Source organism: Andrena cerasifolii, chromosome 2 (assembly GCF_050908995.1).
Source record: "Andrena cerasifolii isolate SP2316 chromosome 2, iyAndCera1_principal, whole genome shotgun sequence".
Lineage (NCBI taxonomy): Eukaryota > Metazoa > Arthropoda > Insecta > Hymenoptera > Andrenidae > Andrena > Andrena cerasifolii.
This window is the reverse complement of record NC_135119.1, coordinates 27,004,020-27,017,820: the sequence shown is the minus strand read 5'-3', so window position 1 is coordinate 27,017,820 and position 13,801 is coordinate 27,004,020. Positions and strand designations below refer to the sequence as shown.

The window sequence follows — 13,801 nt, the reverse complement described above, 5'->3', positions numbered from 1 at the left end:
GGAGCAAACTTGAAAATGCAACAAGGGGACGCTGCACTGGTTTGATGTGAATAGTATAATAATTGCGGAATCGAGATGTGCTTGACTAGTTTAGTTAGCGTGATTGGTACTTGGAATATTTAAATACCCAAGTACTCAAATGTTCAGGTGCTTAGGTGCGCACGTACTCAGTGCTTCGGGTGTCTGGGTTTTCAGGTACTTGCGTAGTAGGGTAATCAGTGTACTCTGGTACACAGGTACTTAGCAAGTAGTGAACTCAAACATTCAAGTACCTAGTTGGGTGCACTGGTCCTCGATTGTTCACATATGCAAGTATTCAAGTAGTCAAATATCCGAGCACCAATATTTTCAACTACTCAGGTGCCTCGGCAATCATATACTTCCAGGAGACTCGGGCACTCGGGTACTGAGAAGTATTCAGGTACTAGTAGGCTAAATTTTGGCTAAGTAAGGTATTCATTACTCAAACGCTACATCACTCTGACATGTAAGTCCCTGTTCCCTCGCCTATTCAAAGACTGAGATGTTCAGGTACTGGAATACTTAAATACTCAGCTACACAAAAGATTCAAATAAACAAGTCCTTAAACACTGGTATAAAATATACCAAATCTCATACCAAGCGCTTCAGAACACGTACAACCGAGAGCGAAGCTGACAAATCAGGAATACAAAGATGATAAACATAGATACAAGGAATCCCCACATCGAGCTAACTTCCTCGAATCATCCCTCCCGATGACAAATTCCCGACGTCCACACCCCTCTGACGATAAATTTCACGCCCAGATGCTGCAACAACCCCATAAAAATTAATTACAATTTCTGCGAGAAGCACAGGTGATTCCGGGGCGAAAACTAGCCGCCTCCATTGACCATGTTTCAACGAGGACGCACAAATCAGCCGCGTACACGGGAAACTCGACACACCGCGGTGTATACTTTACAGAAATAAACGGAATTTACAGCCGCCACGCTGTATGACGCTTTATAAAGTCCTCGGGAGAAGAAAAAAGCTTCCACGGGCTGGCTGGTCGATTTATTTTCGCGGGCCGGCAGCTTTTCGTCAGACCGCGGAGTCCTCGGGTATCGTGCGAATAAAACGGGACGCGCGTACGTGTATCTTTGGCCTCGATGACATAACGTCCGACCACCACATGGTCCCTGCGCCTTTTTTTAAACGTCCGGCCGAGGGACGGCCAGCGAAGTGTGAACGTTAAGCAGGGCCCCCGCGCGTGTAACGTAACCTGTATGGGAAGGAGGAAATTCGTTTTCAAAGAATTCTGCAATTGCATTTTTGGACATTTGAGTGTTTGTGGTGACGCTCATCGAGGGTCTATTGCTGGTTCAATTATTTAAATTCCGTCAACTTCTTAAATTCTTTAAACTTCTTAAATTCTTTAAACTTCTTAAATTCTTTAAACTTCTTAAATTCTTTAAACTTCTTAAATTCTTTAAACTTCTTAAATTCTTTAAACTTCTTAAATTCTTTAAACTTCTTAAATTCTTTAAACTTCTTAAATTCTTTAAACTTCTTAAATTCTTTAAACTTCTTAAATTCTTTAAACTTCTTAAATTCTTTAAACTTCTTAAATTCCGTCGTCAACTTCTTAAATTCTTTAAACTTTTTAAATTTCTTAAACTCCTTAAATTCCTCAAACTCCTTAAATTTCTTAAATTCCTTAAACTCTTAAAATTCTCCGCACTTTCTTCTGTAATTTAGTAATTGCCATTGCTTAAAAATTAACCTTGATAATGTCCTTGACAATCATATTGTTCATGAGAAAAATACATTCCACGCGTGGGAACCCAGCTTTACATCCCTCGAGCCGCATCTGCTCGTCGAGCTATCCTAGTCCACTTTACACCTAGGCTTTGTTAGCCAAGAATTTTTTTAAGGAACACAGATTGAGAACGAAAGAGGATTTGTCTCCGATATCAGAGATGCGTCAACACTGCTAGTGTGAACTCAGAGTAGTCTGATGAGCATTTTACAATCCTTGAAGATACACAGTGATGCAGTAAGAGATAATACTTGATGTTTCGATTATACTGCCTCGATAAATACTTGAACTTTGCCAACTGAGGATACTATAAAGAATCAACTACAAGTCTTTCTAAAGTGCACTCACGTTCTTCAGAGGAGTAGCTTAAGCCTCGACGAGTTTCTCCCGATGCCAGCAATTTCGAAGCATGTAATCCAGGTAGTTCACTCAACAACCCCCGTTGTATTTGCTGCGGAAGAACGCCCCCTCTGTATTACACCACTGCAAAGGAAAAAATCAATTTCAAGATTAATATCACTGCCCATACACCTACCAACCACCCACCAACATCCCCCATATCACGACACACCCCACAAACCACCAAAAGCTCGTCAACTTCCTGTTCCCCAGGCGCGCAAAAAAATTCCCACAAAATGGTCGCCCTGGAAAGCATGATATTTACATCGTCGCCAATTTTTTTTTATCCCAATTAACGCGTTACAAACACGCCAATTTGCAAAGTGTTTTCGTCGGATAGCGACGCAGATTATTTCGCCGACCACTAGCTCTCCCTCTCCGTCCCTACCAACCAGAGAGACCACCGTTCCAAAAGCAGAGTGGTGAAAATGGTTCAGTGGCAGCGCGCAACAAGGACACGAAAATGACGCGGTTAGCATTGAATAAATTGGCGGCTTTACTGCTCCCAGAGGCGGTTAAATTATACCACCGGCCTTTCTCTATCCGCGATAGAATTCATAAAGCACGAGTGTCGATGCAGACGTCAACGTGCCACGTCCAAGCATTTTAATGGCCTCCATCAGCCGTCGTTTCGGAATCCGATATCGCGGCGATTAAGTCGAGGAATGAGCTGGACCACGCAATCCTGGGGGTACTTTTTTCCACGGGGAAGGACCGTGAAACACGCGCCACTCAGAGACAGCAAAAACGCGCGATCTAACGATTCCGCGTGGAGTTATTGCGACGAATGCTCAACATTCTTTTTTAATGCTTCGGGGTATCGTTAGAAGATTGAAGAATGGTGGCTAATGGGGACTAAGCAGATTTGGGGAACGATGGAAGATTTGGAACTGTGGGGTGGGTTGTTGGGAATTTGCAGATCAGTGCAATTTGGCATTTTTTTTTTCAAATTTAGTTGAGGTTGGTTCTAGGTATATTTTTTAGAGGTGGGGTGTGCCTATTGAGACTGGAGATCACGTGGGTAGTTGAGGATCTAATACAGAAGATTTTGGGCAATGACACTTTTTTCATTTGTGAAATTTGTCTATTAAATTATAATTCTTCGTTTATTGTTATTAAGGCATATGTAGACAGAAGATTAAAGCTTTGTTCTATGCCGTGCTCGTTGCTTTATTTTAAATAGGTTGGCTATAGGACACTCTCGACGAAACTATAGATATGAAAATAATTGCAAGCTGTACTTGCAACCGATTTCAAGATTACCGGTAATTAATTTTCCACGGCTCCCCACTACCAATAGAAATTTAACTCCAAGAAATTCCATGTTTAATAGTTTACAACTTTACATTGTGACTTCAAATACTTCGTATCTGCCTACTGGAAGTTTAAAGTGTTAAGGAACACGTGCTCGTCAACGTATCGCGACAAAACACCTCGGAGAGCGTCTTGCTCCACTTAAAGTTCAACAACACTGGTGGCGACTAGCAGAATCTACAGGTCGACTCCATTTTTCGCCAGCGTCCGCTATTTTTCTGCACAATCGCCCGTCGTCCACTCGACGATCTATCGATCAACACCGCGCTCCCCGTCGGTCTTCTGCCGTCGCGAGACCGATCGTTGTGGGAAAAGGCTTAATTAGCATAGAATCAATTAGCGGCGATTAGCATTCCCTCGAATTAATTAGCACTAATTAACACCTCCACGACTTCACAGATGCCCGCTTCGAAGGGAGCGGGAAGAAATCGCTCGTGCTTCGTGTCGCTTTGTCGTCGCCTCGTGTCGTTATCCACCCAGAACACGATAAACATCCATGTTCCTGCGCTCGACTCCCCGCGTTTCTATTATTATATAAATTCCACGCAAAATTCGATTTCCATAAAAACATGCTGGAATGATAGGGGAATACCAGTTTCAAAATTTTAATAATTTTTGGTTTCGAAGTTCCTTGAATTAAAGAAGACTTTTTTCCGCAACATATTTATGCAAATTCACGAATATTTTGATACCTCTAAGATAGCTATAGTAAAGTTTTCACACGATTTTAGAAATAAGAATTTTCCCTGATTTCTGTATAAATTATGCAAGAAGCGTTAATGAGGTCAAAGATTGCCGCCGAAATGTTGAGCGAGGGAATTCTTTCGCCCAGCGAGTGTGTCACAGTGAAAATTGCAGAGAGAGAAAAGGGGCCGTGGGAAGAAGTTCCAACGTGCTGCCAGGGGTAACGTTGATCATCTCGATCTGTCCCAGAATTAATATGTCCCCCAGCCACCCGCCCCTCATCAGCCCGGGAGCTATTAACCCAGCGAAACTTACTTTTCCTAAAACTGGGTTAATCATCTCTTCCGCGAACCACCTGAATTATCCTATCTCGCGCCCTAAATCCGGAATCCACGGGACAAGCGTGTGTACCGAGAACGTTGGGCGGACTGTAATTAGGTGTTAATTGGCTGACTGAATGGATTTTCCGTTTGCATCGATAGTGGAACTGTTTCGATCACCGCTCCTCCAAACAGTGCCAAACCAACCCATTAGAACTAAATAGGGCTGCATTGTGGATAATCGTTAAATTCTATCATGGCACATTTCACAATTTAATAATATAAAAATCGCTGGAGAATATTTTATTGCAGTAACTCCCATCTGTGGGCCGTGAAGTGTTTTCTGAAAGGTTCCACGGTTATTTTTAGTTGACGAATTTTAGCATGTATTTATTTCAGTATGGTTACATTGCCATAAAATTTATTATTAAATGTCCTGTCATAACATTACATCTTTTGTCATGTTATCACAATAAAATTAATACTAATTAATCTTCTAGACACCCAACGCAAGCTGGTCGAATGTGTAACTATGGAACAGCAGGTCTGAAATGAAATTTCATTTTTTTTTTATAAATTACACGAGTGTAGTTTCCGTTGTACGTACGGATTCTTTGATTGGAATCAAATTTTTTTAAATGTGCTCGGAAAACTATCCATCTTATTCGCGGATTTTCGTAATGTTTCTCCTAAAGCGCACCGTTTTTACAAAAATAATTTGTCCGATAATTTAAACAATTATTCCCAAAGGTTTTGCTGACTGCTAACAACGAATCTGAACTTAGATTTTCACAATTCAGAATGGCCGATTCAATATGATGGACGATATATTAAAAAAAAACACCCCCTACGCTGACATTTATATTTCATGATTTTCATTTTTTTTCGTGAATTTTGAAAGTATAAATTCAGATTCGTTGTTAGCAGTCAGAAAACCCCCTGGGAATAATTGTCAAAATTATCGGACTGACATAAAAGTCCGTACATGGAAGCGTATGGGGTGACGCGTTAACGAATTTTCACTTCATTGACATTCCATATCTCAGAAACTAATTGCCACCTCAACTTGAAAATTTCATATGATTGATGTCCCATCATAAGGTATCGTTTGTGCATAAAATTCAGTTTCAAACTCGTGGGACCGAAAAGAGGCGAAGAAAGGCCTCGATTTTTGGGTCACTCTTTCACCCCAATTTATTTATTTTTCCTTTCCATGCCCTGCATGCCCACTTCCAATTTACCCCATTCCTATTTACTTATTCCCACTCACTCCTCATCAATCCACCCTCCCCCTTCCCCCGCTGGGATACCATCGGCAGCAGCGACAATTCGATTATCCCCGTCCCCCGTCGCGCGCAAATTAATGAACTAACCGGTCGCCGGGTTACAAATATTTGCGGACCGCGCGGGGGCCAGCCGTCCTGTAGGGGAAAATCGCTGCGAGTCGGGCTAATTAGGTTCCCCGCGGATGCGAGGGAATCGGGACCGAAAGTCGAAACTGGGTTAGTCGCGGGTGAAGGACGCTCGCGAGCGGAACTTCCTCTCGCCGGTCAGAGGTCGGGCTGGAATTTTCTACCGGTGGATTTCCACGATCCTCGAACCTGGGGGAGTTTTCACGGTCGGGGAGCTCGAATTCGAGGCGAAACGATGTCACGGGCGTTGCTTGTCGATACGCCCGGCGAAACTGGAGGCGACGTGTCGATGACCTTCGAGCCGTGACCGAAGGTTGCAACGAACGGGGCGAATATTTGGAGCGTCGTCTGGCTCGTGGGTCACCGGTGACCCACTCGTCATACCAACGTCATAAAAAGCTTGATCCTCGATTCAGATCCCCTAACCGTGAGTCATGTTGGTCACCGTAGATAAATTGGATGTTTTCTAGTTAGAATAAATAAATAATACATCCCAAACAAAATAGATAACTAATAACGTAGTAAAAGAGTTCCTAATTTAATCAGAGGAAATTGCATCGCAATTCAATTACAAGGAAGCTGGTGTAACGGTGGTCCACGGCTACGTGAAAGCGTAGGAGTCACGTAGAATCGACGGAACACGGAAGACGCTAAAAGCAGCGGAAACGCGAGTTGCGTTAAATTCTCGGCCCCGCGACGCTCCACGTCGTCGCCTTGAGAAATGCCCCGACGTTAATGAATTTTTATAACAATTTACGTCGCCTTGTTATCTGTGCCAACCGCCGCGACCGCCTCGAGGAGCGCCGCTCGTTAATTAATTCGCGTAATTTAGCTTTCTTCGCCGACGCGGGATTCTTGGTGAAGCGAGATACACTATCAGAGGCAGAATTGCAGGGGGAACAAACGAAGACGCCTCTGTAATCTTACGAGCAATACAGTTGCTCCCTATCCTGTCGAGAAGTATTTCTTAAATTACTTCGAAGGAAAAACTACTCCTATCATTTCTCCAGCAACAACTGAGTTTCACCATCTCAGTTTCAACGCGAGACACCCAAATGAAAAACTACTTCACCTATCCTCCCGCGAGCAGCTTAATTCCAGGTTCCTAATTGGATGGAAACATTCTCGGCTGTACTTCCGAATGGCCCCAGTGGCCGATCGACGCGAGATTTGTGGGGAGGGCGTTTGGACCCTAAATCTAAAATTGTTGCTTCGGGAATTTATTAGTTTACGAGATATTAATAAAAAACTTTTAGTATTTCTGTCGACTTATTCCGACATTACGCATTCCACTTTCCAACTTGTTCTGGATGTTAGTATTGGTTGAGGCTAGATTAGTGCGGGGACCGCGTAAAACGATGTACGTTTGGAGATTTGAACCAGAAACTTGGAGATGCGATCCATCCAATTATACTGGATGGATACCTATTACTTTATTGATAGGCAATACTCTAGAGGGCGATTCTACAGGCCAAAATAAGACGAAAATATAGAATACAATTTTTTAATATCGCGCTTCGCTTTCGAGAAAATTGGCTTTGAATTTCAGCTAAATATGCATGCCATTTAGGAGCCTGGGGGGCACGCGGAGGTAAGGGGAACGCGTCCAGCTGTCCGTAGGACAAATTGGGGGGAGGGCAGGATGAAACCCCGTTAGGGCTACGTATATGCAGTTCAAAAAAATAATTTGTAAAAAAAAATAACAATTATTGTTTATTAATATTTCGGAAACTAATAAATTCCCGAAGCTACAATTTTAGATTTAGGGTCCACACCCATCCCCTCAAGCCTCGTGTCGATCGGCCACTGGAACCATTCGGAAGTATATCTACATTCTCCCACATGGCTGCCAAAAGATCGCGTAATGGGAATTAAATTTCACGACCAAGGAGTTCCACACAATATTCGTTAGTGGCGAAGAAAAACGTCGTAACGATTTATCGTCTACGATTCTCCGCGAGTGTGTGAAATTTTCGCAGCAGATGGGCCCTCATTATATAGAAATAAATTTCACGGATGTGGAACTTTTGAGAGTTGCGGCATCTGGGTGGTAAAACCTCTGAGAGTTAAATCCTCTGGGAGTTGAAACTTCTGGGAGCTGGAACCTCTGGGCGGTGAAACCTCTGAGAGTTAAATCCTCTGGGAGTTGGTATCTCTGAGACTTGCAACTTCTGGGAGTTGAGATCTCTGTGAGTTGAGACCTCTGGGACGTTTGACCTACAGGAGTTGTGACTTGTGGGAATTGGATTCTTTGAGAATTGAGACCCTTTAGAGTTGAAATCTGTGGTAGGTGGGACCTTCCAGATTAATTTAAACAGTATAAGCGGGCCTTAAAGCCTCTGAATTGAATCGAGTGAACATTTGCGGTTGCACTACATACTTAATTTCAATTTCGTAATTGAAAACGAAACCCGAAATCTGAAAGCATTTTCGAACATGGCTGCCAAAATATCTTCCAATGGAATAAATTCCACAACGAACGATTCCCACACAATATTCGCTGGTGGAAAAGAACAACACCATAACAATTTACCGTCTACGGTTCTGAACGACCGCGTGAAATTTTCGCAGCGGATGGACCCTCGTCGACCAGAAATAAAATTCGCCACCAGCTAACAATTTCCCATAAAACTCCAAGAGGCGTCATTCTCGGCGGCGCAGGAGGGGCGTCCATAAAAGCTCGATTCACAGGGAATAAATAAGTTCCGCCGTACGATCGGCGCAAAATTTGAAACCGAAAAAAAAAAGGAGCGAAGAAAGATGGCAGAAAGAAGGGAAAACGCGCATTCGGCTGCAACATCGTCCCTCGAAAGCGTAATAACGATTTACAGCGTCGTTCTGGCCCCCGCGCGACCCGATCGGATAAAGCGATGATAACGATGATCCACGCGAGTCGAAACGTCCGCGCGTATAAAACTTTCAATTCGTCGATCGGCGCAAAAATTTTACGAGCCGATCGACTGACGATTTCTGCGGGCGATACACGCGACGTACGCGCGCGATCGCAGGAAAGAATTCGATGCCCAAGCGATCTCGAATGCCACCCCAGCGCGATATTATTTGCGCGATCGTTTCTGCTCGTCCCGTTTTTTTTTCGAGGACACGGGCGGACAAGCAATTCAACGTTCGGGGAGCCTGCCACCGAATGAATTCGCAAATTGGCATCGTTCCTGCAACAGAGGAGAGGCATGCTTTCGCTTTCGAGTTACTTGTAACGAACTCGCGACTGAATTTTCGCGGCTAACGTTTCACGCGCGTCGGCGAGGGTGCGGGAGGGTGAATCGTAAAATTCATTAGAGCTGAATGATTGATCTTGCAGTGCAGTGTCTGCGACGTTTTAGGATATAATTATGTTCCTTTGTGGAGGAAATTTAATGACAGGGAGGAAACGGTGCATTCGTGAAGGCAGTATGGCTGCATAGTGCATACGCTTTTGAAATTAGAATTCTCTATTAGTGGAGTGAGTGCGCATCAGCGGGTGTTTTGAGAATATGCATAATTATCAGTGATGTGCATTGTAAACACTACCTTTAAAGCTGGGCGTAATAAATTGGTAGGGTACAGGTACCAGTAGTTGACCATGTATCGGTAGTTAACAACTTTTCAGAAAAACGTGAAAAATAAGGTTTTTAGAAGTGGCGAACTGTGGGTATTAGGAACCGCGGCGCGCTGTTGACTAGAGATAGTTGCGCTTCTAAGAACCTTATTTTTCACGTCTTTTTGAAAAGTTGTCAACTACTGATACATGGTCAACTACTGGTTCCTTTCCCCTACTGAATGCGAAGAGTAATAGATCTGTTTAAAAGCAACGAAGACAGCACTTGAAAGAAAGAAAATCCTTGGCTATAGTCTTCGCAGTGAATTCCCTTTGCCTTCATTAAACACTTAATTCACAAACATCCCCCAAGGTACGAAATACTATTCCAAATGACCAACTGCTAATACAGTGACCCAAAGACACTCCCACAATCTCGTCTTTCAACTCCCAGTTCCATCGCCAAGGATTTCCCTAGACACTCTGCGACGCGCGCTGCGGCAGCGAATGAGCCGCAGTTAGATGGAATCCCCTGCACGCGGGGCAACGTAATTTCAGTAATTACGATGACGTCAGGGGACGGGTTGAGCGAACGACAAGCGAGCGAGGCCTCGGATAAGCCTGCCCTTTGTGCGAGCGAACGTACGCCCGGAGATACGCGCTCGGATGACCTCGAGAGAAAGTCACAAAGTCCTACGGTTCGCGCAAGAATGAAGATTCGCGCGGTAAACGTCCGCGGAATACAAATGGCCGGTAATTAATCACTCGCGCAGTGGCGTTTACGTATTCCTCGCGATCCCCCCGAGCCTCGCTGCATTTTATCGAGCGAATTTTATCGTTTCAATGCCATCGATCGTTGGGGAGCAGCAGCCGAGCTTAATCGCTCCTCTGATTCACGTTTCGGCCATCGCGAATGCTTATTTCCCAGGAAAATACGATTCAAACGAATGCTGGGGATCGTGCTGCGGTATTATGCGTTGCGATATTGTTTCGGGCGAGGAATATTCTACGAGCATTGGGAAATAAATGTTTGGGGAAATCCGGGGACTTTTAGGGGCGAAGAGCTCGAGGAAGTTATTTGGTGGCGTTGGATAAAAAGGATTGGCGATAAAACGCTTTCCCTCTGAGTTTTCGTGGTGAAATATTCAGAGGAGTCTATAAGGTACATGGAAACAGTGGAAGAACTCCCGGGAATCTAGTGCAAAACGCTGGGGACGAAGAAGAGGGAATCAATAATAAACTGGCGTAGTGCCACAGACTGTAATGCGGATGTATCTTCACTGGCGGAGCACAATTCTGAAACGTTCTATTGAAGAACATCCATCTTGCTCTAGACTCCTTCAATATGACCATTCTATTCTGATGGGAACTGGAAACATCTCTGTATTGTCAGTGAAAGATCTATCATTTACAATTTAATTGAGAATGATGGGAAAGTTGGTAGGAATTACCATTTTTAAGAATAGTAAATAATGAGAAATTAGTGTACAGTAGGAATTTTAGGAAATAGAGATGTGGCATTCTTGATTTCTGGCTGCACGGCGGAGTTTCCGCTTTAATGAGCTGTTCTGCTTTTGAATGGGGTGAATATGAAAGTGTTTGAAAGCGGCAAGGCTTTTTAAGAACGCTGTTTACCACTTGCGCGAGTGGCATTGTGGGGAATGCGTGAAAAGTTTTAACTCAACGCGTCAGCGTGTCTGTAAATATTCATTAAAGACGGTTTATTTGCCAACTCGTTGTCGCGTGTTCGGGAATACGAGTTATTTGAACGTGAAAGGTAAACAATTTCAACGTGATTATATCACGGTGGAGGAGCAATAATATTAGAGGATTATTTGTCGTGCTACTATTTGCCGTTCAAGTCACTTCATAGAAGCGGGGGGAATAAATCTGCGTTGGTTGAAAATCGGATGGAAATGTAATGCAACAGCAAAAAGTTCAATCAATGCAGTTCAGAGGCTCTAAGGCTTAATTATTCACTTCGTGTTCCAGAGGCTCCCATTCCCAAAGCTCGTAACATCCAGGGGTCCCAAAAATTTCAGCTCTCAAAGTTCCCAACTCTCGAACATTCCAAATCCAAAGATTCTAACTCTCGAAGATTTCAACGCCCAAAGATTCCAACTCGCAGAGGTCCTCACTCCCAAAAACCTCAGCTCCTACAAGTCCCAATTCTCAAACGTTTCAACTTCCAAAGATTTCAACTCCCATAAGTCCCACCTCCCAGATGCCCCAACTCCCTAAGGTCTCAACTTCCAAAGATTCTAACTCTCGAAGATTTCAACGCCCAAAGATTCCAACTCGCAGAGGTCCTCACTCCCAAAAACCTCAGCTCCTACAAGTCCCAATTCTCAAACGTTTCAACTTCCAAAGATTTCAACTCCCATAAGTCCCACCTCCCAGATGCCCCAACTCCCTAAGGTCTCAACTTCCAAAGATTCTAACTCTCGAAGATTTCAACGCCCAAAGATTCCAACTCGCAGAGGTCCTCACTCCCAAAAACCTCAGCTCCTACAAGTCCCAATTCTCAAACGTTTCAACTTCCAAAGATTTCAACTCCCATAAGTCCCACCTCCCAGATGCCCCAACTCCCTAAGGTCTCAACTTCCAAAGATTCTATATCTCGAAGATTTCAACGCCCAAAGATTCCAACTCGCAGAGGTCCTCACTCCCAAAAACCTCAGCTCCTACAAGTCCCAACTCTCAAAGGTTTCAACTTCCAAAGATTTCAACTCCCATAAGTCCCACCTCCCAGATGCCCCAACTCCCTAAGGTCTCAACTTCCAAAGATTTCAACTCCCATAAGTCCCAACTCCCTAAGGTCCCAAATCTCAACGACCCCAACTCCCGAATCTCTCGAAACTCAAATCTGCCAAGCATTCTCAACCACCCCCTTCGATAAAACCCGGCCCACTACTAAAACTAATTCACACCTTTAATCCAACACCCAATAAAATTCCAAGTGTCCACGATCCATCCTTGATCGCCGCACAGTGTTTCCTTGGCGAAACGGATCTTACTCCCCGGAATCAATGATGACCCGTGACAGGCGGACACGCGTCCGCGATACGTCCGTCATCGAGCGAGGCAAGTCGCGCACAGGTTATTGACATTGAAGGAAGCGAATCGATACACGGAGCGCCTGGACGTCTAGTCACGGAAGTAGAATACTGATTGCTAGCATAAAGCCTATTGTGTCGGTCCTGCCCGCTTAAATATAGAGTGTCGCAGCTCCAGAGAGAGTTGGCCGATGTTCCTTCCCTGGGAACACGTAATGCAGCTCGAAGGTGCCTAAAGCGTCGAAAGCTTTGAGTCGACAGTAGACGCTACTCCCTCGTTATCGATGATAGTCTACTCTTCTCTCAGCCCCTCTTCTCTCCTCCCACCCCCTTCGCGTGCTAAGAGCAAAGTCGATAGAGTCTGGAAGCTGCAATTGCCTCTCAAACTGAATTTCGCGTGTCCCCCTTTGCCCGGGGACGGCCAAGACGAACGAAACGCCGTAGATCATCGTTTCTATCCTTCGATCGCGTCGAGATCTTCTGGACGATGTAATCAAAGGAATTATTATTTTTCCCTCCTTTCTTAAACTAACGACGCAGAAGCGGACAAAAGAAAATTCTGACCAGACTTTAAGCGAAGCCCGGAGGAGCTTGAGGAAATTAACATTTAAAGAGAGATGATCGAAGGAGACTTCTTAGAAGTCATTAAAATGAAAATTTTTTTAATTTCAACTCTAACATCGAGCCAAAGTAAATTTTCCAATCAATCCAAAGCAAGATTTAGTCGATCGATCGGCGGTCGACTCGGCTGGTAATGGATGATAAAGGTGAAACTTTGCTGGGTACACACCGTTCCCTCTGCAAATTGTACACAGAGGCGTGTAGGATGCGCCTGGCTCAATTTCTGCGCGACACCGGTTATGATAACGGGACTCGTGTCAACGTCACCTACGGGGATCTAATAACAACTTTCAATCTTTTTAATAGCGGCTGCACCCTGACCATCCCACTGTAATGCTCAATGCCGCCTCTACATTGTGGCGTAAGCTTTAGCGAACTACCGTTTCGAAGCAGTCAAACCTTTTCATCACGATGATTTACGAAACTCCACCCGAATAAACATTCAAGAATATTCTGACAATACTTTGAATAATGCTTATTAAATATTCGCATAATTGTGCACCAATAACCTCGTTCTTTTACCTCGATAACAAATAACAACTGCAGAATTTATTGCAATAGGAAGCAATTTGGAAAAATTAAAAAATTTTCATTAAATTGAAAAATTTCAAAAATTCTTCCATTCGGTGAAAATCATAAAATTGCAATTACGTACCGTGCGCGACGCCACGATGGA

The 13,801-nt window shown here is 44.0% G+C and overlaps 1 protein-coding gene across 7 annotated transcripts in view; it reads right to left on the bottom strand.

Moving 5' to 3' along the window:
* Positions 1-13,801, bottom strand: part of LOC143366397 (uncharacterized) — a 175,358-nt gene that overhangs the window by 150,284 nt on the left and 11,273 nt on the right. For 6 of the 7 annotated variants that reach the window (XM_076807466.1, XM_076807467.1, XM_076807464.1 and 3 more), the window contains exon 2: positions 2,133-2,267. The exons of the other annotated variant lie outside the window; for it this stretch is intronic. The gene's annotated coding sequence lies outside the window, so the exon portion shown is untranslated. The remainder of the gene's footprint in view (positions 1-2,132; positions 2,268-13,801) is intronic. 7 annotated transcript variants of the gene reach the window in all.